General features: G+C 32.8%; 1 pseudogene; it reads left to right on the top strand.

Moving 5' to 3' along the window:
* The first annotated feature begins 5,152 nt into the window (after positions 1–5,152).
* LOC103503436 (uncharacterized) lies at positions 5,153–12,984 on the top strand (annotated as a pseudogene).
* The last annotated feature ends 571 nt before the right edge of the window (positions 12,985–13,555 follow it).

The raw sequence follows: 13,555 nt of genomic DNA, 5'->3' as shown, positions 1-13,555 counted from the left end.
ATTCTAAAGTTCTTCGGAAAAACTGATCTAGAGGAATACATTCAGTGGGAAAAAGAACTGGAAAATGTGCTTGCTTGCCATAATTTTAGCGACAAGCAGAAGTTTAGATTTTGTGTTGCTAAATTTAAAGATTATGCTCAAGCTTGGTAGTACAAATTAATGTCCAGAAGGAGAAGGAATCTTGAAACCCCAATTACTTCGTAGTATGAATTCAAGGAATCTATAAGGAAGCAGTTTGTTCCAAATCATTTCCAAAGAGACATGGCACAAAAGCTTCAAGCATTGAGGCAAGGCAGCAGGTCGGTGGAAGACTACTCTAAAGAGATGGACAATTTGATGGATCAACTTGATCTTGATGAGAAAATGGAGACTCTCATGGCACGAGTTTTGAATGGCCTTAACAAGGAGATTGCTGATAAGGTTGGTTTGTAGTCGTATTCTGACATAAAGGAGATGTTACATCTTGCCATCAAAGTGAAAAAACAATTGAGTACCAGAAGAAAAAAGTATAGCTCTTCTAAACCTTCTTCTTCCTTCAACTCATCATGGAAAAAGGAGAATAAAAGTGAATATAGAAGTAGAGATAAGTTTGTGAGTGAAAGTCTTAATGAAAAAGGCAAGTCTTCTATAAAAGGAAAGTCCAAATTCGAAGAGTCTAATGAGAGAAATAGAGATATTAAGTGCTTGAAATATCAAGGGTGGTCATGTCGCTAGAGATTGCCTAAATAAAAAGACAATGACCATTCAAGATGGTGAGGTAGTAACCGAGGGAGAGGAAAGTGAAAATGAAGAGGGTAAGGAAGAAATTATTGAAGTAGAAGAGACTAGTGATGGAAGTTTCAAAAAACCGATAGTTGAAGATGCATTGGTAACTAGAAGAGCTTTAAGTGCTCAAGTTAAAGAAGATCTAATTGAGGAGCAAAGGGAAACAGTGTTTCATACTCGATGTCATGTGAATGGAAAGGCACGTTCTGTAATCATTGATGGTGGGAGTTGTACTAATGTTGTTAGTACATTACTTGTCAAAAGATTGTGTTTGTCAACAACACCACATCCTAGACCTTAAAGACTTTAATAGATGAACAATAATGGAGAAGTACTAGTGGATAGACTGTTGGGGTTGATGCTCTAAATCTCGTGGTCTTATAGTTTGTAATTGTATATATTATACAAACATTTTATTTATCTAATAAAATAAAAAATAAAGTGTTTTATTTTATTTGACATTTAGTTGCATTAACCCACAAAACTAATAAACTAACATCCAAGGTTATTTTATGTAACTTAAACATATTTGTGGAAACATATAAGTGGATCGTGTTTAAGTGATAACCTAAATAGTCTGTAGTAGATGGATAAGGCTGGATACCTTATCCTAGTGACACTACGAATATGGCTTGCTTTGTAGTTATTACAATTGTTCTAAAGTGCTACAAATGATTTGATCCTAATCATTCATGTCGAGACATTAGAGCGAGGATATTCTATACAAAGAGTTTGTATAAGACCGAACCATGAAATGAATAGTTTCTCTTATTAACACCGTTACTAGTTGAGATTACATTTCACTAGGATGACCATATGTCACTTAACGTGAATCTTGAGTGAGTTATGAGCTTCTGCCTATGAAGGTGGTCCTTTGATTTATATAGGTGAGAGTAGCATATGTTGCCAACTCAATATGCCTATAATTTTAGGGATTCATCTGATTGGAGAGCTAAGAACACAGCTGCAAATAAAGGATTCACTCCTTCTCTATAAATAAAGTAGATAAATTGCTCTTTTAAGGGCTTGAACAATGTGGCACCGCACCATCTCTTAGCCTGAGAAGAGTTCAGCTATCGTGGGACTATAATTATTATTCATTAGAGGAATTAGTGGTACTTAAGGAATTAGATGTAACTATAGGGAAAAATGGTAATTTTGGCCTAGCTGTACTTACGAGCCATTTATGAAGGATCATTCTCTGTAGATTGGTTATATCTAATAGACACAAAATATATCTACAGCAAGAAGAGTGCAACTATTAGTCTTTAGTGGAATGACTGATAGTTAATGAATGAAGATTAATTTAATTAAATAGTTTAATTAATTAATCTCATATCATTGGAGCTTCAATCTGTAGATCCATAAGGTTTCCATGTTAGCTCAATAAGGATAAATGAGAATCAAGTTTATTTTGGTTTAATTTGAATTGTTCAAATTGATTAAAAAGAATAAATTGTATATGATACCATTAATATAATATATTTGATACATTATAATATAATGTTTTTATGAGAGAAATTAATATTTGAATATGATTCAAATAATAATAATAATATGAATAAGAATCATAAATAAACTATAGGGTAAATTAATATGAATTCGATTCATATTAGCACTACAGATCATATAAAAGATCTAAACCATTGCTTATAATATATATGATATAATATAAAGTTTATATTATATGAGATATAATATGAATTAAATTTATGTTAATTTTATTTTATTAATATAAATTTAATTAATAAAATAAGGAGTTATCTTACGTGCAAAGAGAGGGAGGAAGTTATTTTGATAACTTCCCTCAATCTCTCTTAAGATGGTTGAGATCAAGAGAATCTTTTTGCACTCTCTGCTCTTTGCTTTTTACTCTCTCTTTTTTTGGATGATCTCTCTATTCTAAAAAGAAAAAGAATTCTCTCTCAAAACTTTTTCCTCATCGAATTATAGAAGCCCACACTCTCTGTTGATTCTCACATTGAGAATAACGAGGAAGACTTCGTGGTATTTGGAGAATTTAAGAAGTTCTTGGAGGTTCGACAAAGGTTAGTTTCTTTTCCCTTTTTCCTCCTTAGAAGCATGCTTAGGCTTTAGTTTTGTTTTTCTCTGAATTTTTTAGTTTTACAAATTGAATTCCATTTGCACAGTCTTCATATGCTTCTGCTTTGGGAATTCCATTCCTTTAATCTACAAACATGCATTTCTAATGTCATTTAATAAATATAACGATTATATTCACTAAGTAATGACATGCTCAATGCATTCCCATTTTCATCACACAATATAGCAATTATATTAATGCAATAAAAATAAACACATCCATCAATCAAACTATATAATACAACATTTTAAAGTATAGTATGATGCATGGAAATATTAATGATACATGTTATCATATAATATAACAATTATTTTAAATATGATGCAAGAGCATGCTTAGAAAATTATGCAACTAATATGTAACACTTACATTTAAGAATGATGCATGATAATTATAAGAGAAAATGTGGGTATTTTTTTCCCTCTGCATTGTTGAATGTGGGATTGCAAAATAGATGTTTTCGATTTTAGCACCTTAGATTACAGCTTTTCATTAATTTGATTGATGTAAGGGTCTGTTGTTTTAGGCATTTTAATTCTGTAATCGATTTTGTAAGTCTGTTTCGTTCGATTGAAAAGATTGGTGATTTTCAATGCAATTTTTGGAGGAACAGTTCCAGTTCTATATAGATATAAAACTGTACAGAGAGTTGCAACGTCGTTTGATCAAAAAAAAAAAAAGGAAAGTCAGAAACAAATATATTGTTTATGCGCAATTTTGGAGTACAATGGATTGGTTTCTGGTATAGTGGTTGTTCATCCATCATTGTTGCAGAAGGTCGTGGGTTTGAGTTCCAAAACGTGCAATCTGCAATTTTTAAGGGTGCCAAATTCAGTCTATTTGCTATTTAATCTATTATTGCATGTGATGATTGATTAAACCAATTATACGCATAATGTATTATTTATCTAAGTCCATTGTTATCCATTGTTAAATTGGCTGAATACAACTCTTATACTGGGTAGTTTAATAATATATGATTATTGTTCATCAAACACTTTGATAAATATAATCATGTATTGCATGCTTATAAAATTTTTGACTAATTCACCTTCCAGGTCAGTTCCCAGGTAGGGGTGTTCCATTACCGTCAGTTTAAGTACCCCAGCCTAGACAAAAGTCCCTTATAGATAAATATTTTATAAATTCAATTTTTTATTGATATCATTTTAATCCTATTAAAATGAAAAAAGATTAATCCTATTTCTAATCTCATTAGAAATATTAATCATTAAGGTCTAGATGAATTAATTTTAAACCAATTAAAGCTACTTGTGACCTTATGTTAGCATGCAACTCTCTAACATAGATTTTAAGTAAAACACTAAGTGGGAGGAAATGGGGTATATGATACTTTATTTTTCTTTTCATGTTTCTCCTTAAACATTCTCATCGTGAGACTTATGCTCGACCTCAAGGCACCTTTGCTTGTGTCCCCTTACGAGTGGTGTTTTTGTAAGTCAATAACAAGGTAAATGGAGATAGTGTTTATAGTAAATGGGAGAGCAATATGTGTCAACACATCCCGCGACTTCTTTCATTAGTTTCTAGTAAATTCTCATGCTCGGCCTCAAGGCACCTTTACTTGTGTCCCCCTACGGAAGGTGTTTGCATGAGATTTTACTCAAACTCCAGAAATGGATAGGATTTCTTTAGTTTTTTACTCCAATCGATATTTTCCTACGGATTACTTATTGGGGTGGAACTTTAGAATCTAAAATAAAGGGTTACACTTATAAGAAATTTTTAAGTAAGTTAATCATTTCTTGACTAAACAATGATGACTAACTATTATAAAAATAAGAATTATTCTTATGTAAAATTTAGTTGAGATTGTCTCAATTTAGTGAAGGGATAATTAATCACCCAACGGAGGTTTTTATCCTACCACACTGAAAGCATCATTGCAAAATAGATATCATTGAAGATATATTAAAATTTTGCTAAATTGATTGGTTTTTCTATGGAAAATGCTAGTATAACTAGTATAAATAAATTGTATATTTTCAACAATTTGATAATGACAAGTGCTACTTTGAATATGTTGGCTGCTGATAAACTTAATGGCAATAATTATGCATCTTGGAAAAATACTATCAACATTGTGCTAACCATCGATGACCTTAGATTTATCCTAGATGAGGAGTATCCTCAAGTCCCAACTGTTAATGCAACTCGAACTGTTCAAGAAGCACATAAGCGCTAGGTCAAGACAAATGAAAAGGCCCGAGCATACATCTTGAAAAACTTATATGAAGTATTGGTCAAGAAACATGAATCACAATGCTCACTGCTCGTGAGATTATGGACTCCTTCCAAGAGATGTTTGGTCAGACCTCTTATCAGATCAAGCACGATGCTCTAAAATACATTTATAATGCCCGTATGAACGAAAGAGCCTCAATGCGAGAACATGTTCTTAATATGATTTTTCATTTAAATGTCGTAGAAATGAATGAAGCTGTCATCGATGAAGCCAGTTAGGTTAGCTTTATTTTGAAATCTTTGCCAGAGAGTTTCCTATAATTTAGAAGCACTACTGTTATGAATAAGATTGTTTATACCCTTCTCAACAAGCTATAGATTTTCGAGTCTCTGATGAAAATCAAGGGATAGAAGGGAGAGGCAAATGTTGCTACTTCCACAAGAAAGTTCCATAGAGGTTCAACCTTTAGAACTAAGTCTGTGCCTTCTTCATCTGACACTAAGAAGTGGAAAGGGAATATTTTCCATTCCAACCAGGAAAGACATTGGAAGAGAAACTGCCTCAAGTACTTGGCAGAAAAGATGAAGGCCAAACAAGGTAAATGTGATTTACTAGTGCTAAAGACTAATTTAGTGAAAAATTATGATTCAGCCTGGATAATATATTCAGGTACCACTAATCATGTTTGTTCTTCATTTCAGAAAATTAGTTCCTGACGGTAGTTAGAGACTCGAGAGATGACGATGCGGGTTAGAACTGGGCATGTCGTCTTAGAGGTTGCAATGGGAGGGTTTCGACTTTGTTTACAGAAATCTTTTCTTTTATTAGAAAATGTATATGGTATTCCTGATTTAAAAAAGGAACTTGATTTCTGTAAAGTTCTTACTAGAACAATCTTATTCATTAACTTTTAATGTAAATAAAGTGTTTATTTGCAAAAATGGTGTTGAGATTTGTTCTGCAAAGTTAGAAAATAATCTTTGTGTTAAAATCATTAACATCTAAAGCCCTCCTTAATATTGAAATGTTCAAAACTGCAGCGACTCAAAATAAAAGACTTAAAATTTCTCCGGAAGAAAATACTCATCTTTGACACCTAAGATTAGGACACATAAATCTCAATAGGATTGAGAGATCAGTAAATAATGGACTTCTAAGTGAGTTAGAATAAAATTCTTTACCTATATGTGAGTCATGCCTTGAAGGTAAGATGACCAAAAGACCTTTTACTAGAAAAGGTCATAGGGCCAAAGAACCCCTGGAACTTTACATTCAAATATATGTGGCTCTATGAATGTTAAAGCAAGAGAAGGATTTGAATATTTCATCACTTTTACTGATGATTATTCAAGATATGGGTATGTTTATTTAATGCAACATAAGTTTGAAGCCCTTGAAAAGTTTAAGGAAAACAAAGCTGAAGTTGAAAACGCATTAAGTAAAACTATTAAAACATTTCGATCAGATCGAGGTGGAGAGTATATGGATTTGAAATTTCAAAACTATTTGATGGAATGTGAAATTGTATCCCAACTCTCAGCACCTGGTTGGACATGGTTCGGTCTATGGTAAGTTATGCTCACTTACCTAATTGTCTTGAGGTTATGTAGTGTAAACTACAGTCTATATTTTGAATTGTGTTCCATCCTAAAAGTGTTTCCGAAACACCTTTGAAATTATGGAATGGTCGTAAAGGTAGTTTACGTCATTTTAGAATCTAAAGTTGTCCAGCAACGTGCTTGAGACTAATCCTAAGAAATTGGAATCTCGTTCAAAATTATGTTTATTTGTAGGCTACCCCAAAGGAATCATAAGTGGTTACTTCTATGATCATAAAGATAATAAAGTATTTGTATTGACAAATGCTACATTTTTAGAAGAGAGCCACATAAGGGAGCACAAACCGCTTAGTAAGATAGTATTAGATGGACTTTCCAATGAAACTACTGAACCTTCAACAAGAGTTGTTGAAGAACCTAGTGCATTAATAAGAGTTGTTCATGTCAGTTCATCTACTAGGGCACATCAATCTCAATTGTTGAGGAAACCTCGATAAAGTGTGAGGGTTACGAACTTACCTATTTGTTATATGAGTTTAACTGAAACCTTAATTATCATATCTGATGGCAAAATTGAGGATCCATTAACTTTTAAGAAGGTAATGGGGGATATGGATAAAGATGAATGGATCAAAGCTATGGATCTTGAATTGAAGTCTATGTACTTCAATTCAGTCTGGGATCTTGTAGATCAACCTGATGAGGTAAAACCTATAGGTTATAAATGGATCTACAAGAGAAAAAGGGATGCAGATGGTAAGGTGCAAACTTTTAAAGTTAGACTAGTGGCAAATGGTTATACCCAAGTTGAGGGAGTTGACTATGAGGAGACTTTCTCACCTATTGCCATGTTAAAGTCTATTCGAATACTTTTGTCCATTGCTGCATATTATGACAATGAGATTTGGTAAATGGACGTTAAGACTGCTTTTTTAAATGGCAATCTTGAGGAGACCATCTATATGCAACAACTAGAAGGATTCATAACTTCAAATCAAGAGTAAAAGGTTTGCAAGCTTAATCGTTCCATTTATGAATTGAAACAAGCTTCTCAATTTTGAAACATAAGATTTGATGCTATAATAAAATCTTATGAATTTGATCAAATCATTGATGAACCTTGTGTCTACAAAAGAATCATCAACAATTCGGTAGCTTTCTTAGCTCTGTATGTAGATGATATCTTACTCATTGGGAATTATGTAGGTATACTAACTGACATCAAACAATGGCTGGTAGCCCAATTTCAAATGAAAGATTTGGGAGAGACATAGTTTGTTTTGGGTATTCAGATCTTTAGAGATCTTAAGAACAAAATACTAGCTTTGTCTCAAGCATCGTATATTAACAAGATAGTTGGTTAAATATTCAATGCACAACTCTAAGAGAGACTTACTATCTTTCAGGCATGAAGTTACTTTGTCTAAGGAAGAGTGTCCTAAGACACCTCAAGAGGTTGAGGAAATGAGACATATCTTCTATGCATCAGCTGTTGGCAGCTTGATGTACGCGATGTTATGTACTAGACCTGACATCTATTATGCGGTAGGGATAGTCAGTAGGTATCAATCTAATCCAAGATTAGCTCACTAGACTGCCGTTAAAACTATTCTCAAGTATCTTAGGAGAACGATGGACTACATGCTTGTGTATGGTTCTAAGGATTTAATTCTTACACGATACACAAACTCTGAATTTCAAACTGATAGAGATTCTAGGAAATCTACTTCAGGTTCAATGTTCACTTTTAGCAGAGGAGTTGTAGTTTCAAGAACTATCAAGCAAGAATGTATTGCTGACTCCACTATAGAGGCAGAATATGTCGCATCTTGTGAAGCTGCCAAATAAGTTATTTGGCTAAGGAAATTCTTAACTGATTTGGAAGTAGTTCCAAACATGTTAAAGCCAATTACTTTTTACTGTGATAACAGTGGGCTGTAGCTAATTCTAGGGAGCCTAGAAGCCACAAGCATGGAAAGCATATTGAACGCAAGTATCACTTGATTCGAGAGATAGTGCATCAAGGGGACGTGATTGTCACACAGATAGATTCGACACATTACGTTGTTGATCCGTTTACAAAGTTCCTCACGACTAAGGTGTTTGAGGGTCACCTAGAGAGTTTGGGTCTACATGACATGCCACATTTAATCTAGGGCAAGTGGGAGATTACTGGGTGTGTATTATATGCCCTAGCTTCTTGTTTTGTGTACTATTATAGTGTTTTAACTTTTATGTTGTACACCCTCACTAGCTTTAGGACAAGTGGGAGATTATTGGGATATATGCCATAAATCTCGTGGTCTTGTAGTTTGTAATTGTATATATTATACAAACATTTTTTTTTATCTAATAAAATGAAGTGTTTTATTTTATTTGACATTTAGTTGCATTAACCCACAAAATCAATAAACTAACATCCAAGGTTATCTTATATAACCTAAACATGTATGTGGAGACATACAAGTGGATCATATTTAAGTGATAACCTAAATGGTCTGTAGTAGATGGATAAGGCTGGATACCTTCCTGGTGACACTACGAATACGACCTGCTTTGTAATTGTTATAATTGTTCTAATTAAAGTGCTACAAATGGTTTGATCCTAATCATTCATGTCGAAACATTAGAGTGGAGGTATTCTATACAAAGAGTTTGTATAAGACTATGCGATGAAATGAATAGTCTCTCTTATTAACTCCATTACTAGTTGAAACTACATTTTACTAGGATGGCCATATGTGACTTGACCTAAATCTTGAGTGAGTAGTGAACTATTACCTATGAAGGGTCCTTTGATTTGTACGAGTGAGAGTGACATATGTTGCCGACTCGATATGCCTACCATTTTGGGGATTCGTCTAATTTGGGAGCTAATAACACTGCTACACAAGAAGAAATTCACTCATTCTTTATAGATAGAGTAAGTAAATTCTCTCTTAAGGGCTTGAACAATTTCGGGAGTGATGAGGGTGCTAAGGGGGTGTCCACTTAGTGGAGATGTCTGGGTGCACCTATTGACCCATAGTATTCTTTTTCTGAAAAAAGGGCTTGAACAATTTGGCGCCATACACTTTCTTGGCCCAAGAGGAGTTATGTTATAGTGGGACTATAATTATTGTTCATTAGAGGAATTAGTGGTACTTAAGAAGTTAGATGTAACTATAGGGGAAAATGGTAATTTTGGCCTAGCTGTACTTACGTGCAATTTGTGAAGGATTATTGCACTATTGATTGGTTATATCTAATGGAAACAAAAATATATCTACAGTAAGAAAAGTGCAACTATTAGTCTTTAGTGGAATGACTGATAGTTAATGAATTGACACTAATTTAACTAAAGAGTTTAATTAATTAATCTCATATCATTGGAGCTTCAATTTGTATATCTATAAGGTTCCCTTGTTAGCTCAATAACGATAAATGAGAATAAAGTTTATTTTGGTTTAATTTGAATTGTTCAAATTGATTAAAGAAAATAAATTGTATATGATACAATTAATATAATGTATTTGATACATTATAATATAATATTTTTATGAGAGAAGTTAATATTTGAATATGATTCAAATAATAATAATAATATGAATAAGATTCATAAATAAACTATAGATTAAATTAATATGGATTCGATTCATATTACCACTATAGATCATATAAGAAATCTAAACCATTGCTTATATTATATATGATATAATATAAAGTTTATATTATATGAGATATAATATGAATTAAATTTATGTTAATATATATTTAATTAATAAAATAACTCCTATTTTACGTGAAGAGAGAGAAAAGGAGTTATTTTGATAACTTCTGTCCATTTCTCTTAAGATGGTTGAGATATAAGGAATCTCTCTGTACTCTCTGCTCTCTGCTCGCTACTCTCTCTTTCTTTGGACGATCTTTCTATTCCAAAAAGAAAAAAAAATTCTTTCTCAAAACTTTTTCCTCACCAAATTATAGAAACCCACAACTCTTTGTTGATTCTCATCTTTAGAATAACGAGGAAGACTTCCTGGTGTTTGGAGAATTTAAGAAATTCTTGGAGGTTCTACAAAAGTTAGTTTCTTTTCTCTTTTTCCTCATTTGAAGCATGTTTAGGCCTTAGTTTTGTTTTTCTCTGAATTTGTTGGTTTTACAAATTGAATTCCATTTGCACAACTTTCATATGCTTCTGCTTTGGGGATTCCATTCATTCATAGACAATGTCTTGTGACTTTTTCGATTGGAAGATACAATGATAGTATCTTATGTGATGTTGCACCTATGCACGCTGGAGAAATTTTGTTAGGAAGGCCATGACAATTTGATAGAAAATCTATTCATGATGGTTATCTTAACCACTGCAAATTCACTAAAAATGGTAGAAAAATCGTTTCTTCTTCCTTTGTCCACTAAGGATGTGTATGATGAGCAATGCAACTTAGAGAAAATGAGAGTGGAATTTGAAAAAAAATGAGAAAGATGAAAAAAAAATACTTTGAGTGGAAAAAACAAAAGAGAAAATAATTTTCTTGATGAGAATGCGAAAAATAAGTGTGTGGAAAAAGAAAGGAGTGGAAAAAAAAAACATCCAAGGGAGAAAATAGAAAGAACAGAGAGTCTAATAGCTAGAAATAGAGAGGTTAGAAAAGCTTTGTTTTCCACAAAAACAGTTTGTACTTTTGTGCAAAGGCCCTTGTTTTCTAACTAGTGATTCAAATACTTCTTTGCCCAATGTTTTTCTTAGTTTGTTGCAGGAATTTAAGGACATCTTTCCTAAAGACATACCAAGTGGATTGCCGCCACTTAGAGGAATTGAGCATCAAATTGACTTTCTTCCAAGAGCTGTCATTCCAAATAGGCCAGCTTGTCGAGCTAACCCTACCGAGACAAAAGAAATTCAAAAACAAGTGGATAAATTGTTTGTAAAAGGATATGTAAGGGAAAGTCCAAGTTCTTGTTCTGTTCCCGTCATCTTTGTTTCAAAGAAGGATGAGGCTTAGAGAATGTGCGGGAATTGTAGAGCCATCAACAAGATTGCGGTAAAATATCGTCTCACTATACCTAGACTTGATGATATGTTAGATGAATTGCATGGATCTATTTTATTTATTAAAATTGATCTTAAGTCTGGGCATGGATTGTATAAGTGCTTAGTTATTCCTTTTGCTCTTACCAATGCACCTAGTACATTTATGCTTCTCATGAATCATGTTTTACGTGAGTAAATAGAAAAATTTGTGGTCGTTTACTTTGATGATATTTTAATTTATTCACAGTTTATAGAAATGCATATGGAACATGTTAAACAGGTTTTGTGTGCTTTAAGAAAAGCTCAGTTGTTGCCAATATGAAAAAGTGTGCATTTTGTCTAGATAAGATTAACTTTCTTGGATTTGTTATTTCTGCAAATGGTATTGAAGTTGATTATGAGAAAGTTAAAGCTATCCAAGAATGGTCACAGCCTAAAAATTCTAGCGAAGTTAGATCTTTTCATGGCTTAGCTAGTTTTTATAGGAGGTTCATCAAGGACTTTAGCACCATTGATGCACCACTAATTGATATGGTTAAAAAACATGTTGTTTTCCAATGGGGAGAACCTAAAAAAATGGCATTTAATATTTTGAAAGAAAATTAAGTTTTGCACCTTTGTTGACATTATCTAACTTTGAAAATACATTTGAAATTGAGTGTGATGCTAGTGGAATAGGGATTGGAGATATTTTAATGCAGGAACAAAAACTTATTATGTACTTTAACGAGAAGTTCAATGGTGCTGCTTTGAACTATCCAACTTATGATAAGGGTTGTATGCTTTGGTAAGAGCATTACAAACTTGGCAGCATTATTTATGGCCAAAGGAATTTGTCATCCATACTGATCATGAAAGTTTGAAGCATCTCAAAGGACAAGATAAGTTAAATTGTCGTCATGCTAAGTGGGTGGAATTCCTTGAATCATTTCCCTATGTGATAAGGTATAAAAGTGGTAAGGGAAATATTATTGCTGATGCATTATCTAGGAGATATAGTTTGCTATCCACTTTATCTTCTAAATTAATGGGATTTGAGTTTTTTAAAGAAATATATGAAAATGATGATGATTTTGGTACTTTATTTTCCAAATGTGTAAATGGAACAACTATAAATAATTTTTATGTTTTTGATGGATTTTTGTTTAAGAAAGATGAACTTTGAACTCCAAATGGTTCATATAGAGAATTACTTGTAAACGAAGTACATGAGGATGGTTTAATGGGACATTTTTCTAAATTTAAAACATATGAAGCATTCGAGAGTCATTTTTATTGGCCACATATGCAACATAATGTTCACAAAGTTTGTCGTACATGCATTACGTGTTGAAAAGCTAAATCTAAGTGTAGGCCACAAGAATCGTACACACCTTTGCCTGTCTCTAATGCACTTTGGGCTAATTTGTCTATGGTTTTTATTCTTAGTCTCTCTAGGTCTAGGAACTGACATGATAACATCTTTGTTGTTGTTGATCGTTTTAACAAAATATCACATTTTATTGTCTGTCATAAAATTGATGATGCCAAGAATGTTGTTGATTTATTCTTTAGGAAAGTTGTAAGGTTGCATGGCATTCCAAGTTCAATAGTTAGTGATAAAGATGTCAAGTTCTTAAGTCATTTTTGAAAAGTTTTGTGGGAAAAGTTGGGAATTAAGTTGTTGTTTTCTACCACATGTCACCCACAAATTGATGGCCAAACTGAGGTTTTCAATCGAATGTTAATACTTTTCTTAGGACAAATCTTGAAAAGAATCTTCGCAATTTTATCAATAATTATCAATAACATCGAGTTATGCAATTTTATCTATCGTCTATGCATAACCATATACACATGCGATCTCTTAATTTCAGTCGAAAGTCTAGTAGTGGAGTCTCTTACCTGGAGATTAGCTTAATCGG

This window comes from Cucumis melo, chromosome 9, assembly GCF_025177605.1.
Source record: "Cucumis melo cultivar AY chromosome 9, USDA_Cmelo_AY_1.0, whole genome shotgun sequence".
NCBI classification, from domain to species: Eukaryota; Viridiplantae; Streptophyta; class Magnoliopsida; order Cucurbitales; family Cucurbitaceae; genus Cucumis; species Cucumis melo.
This window is presented reverse-complemented; position numbering and strand designations above follow the sequence as displayed.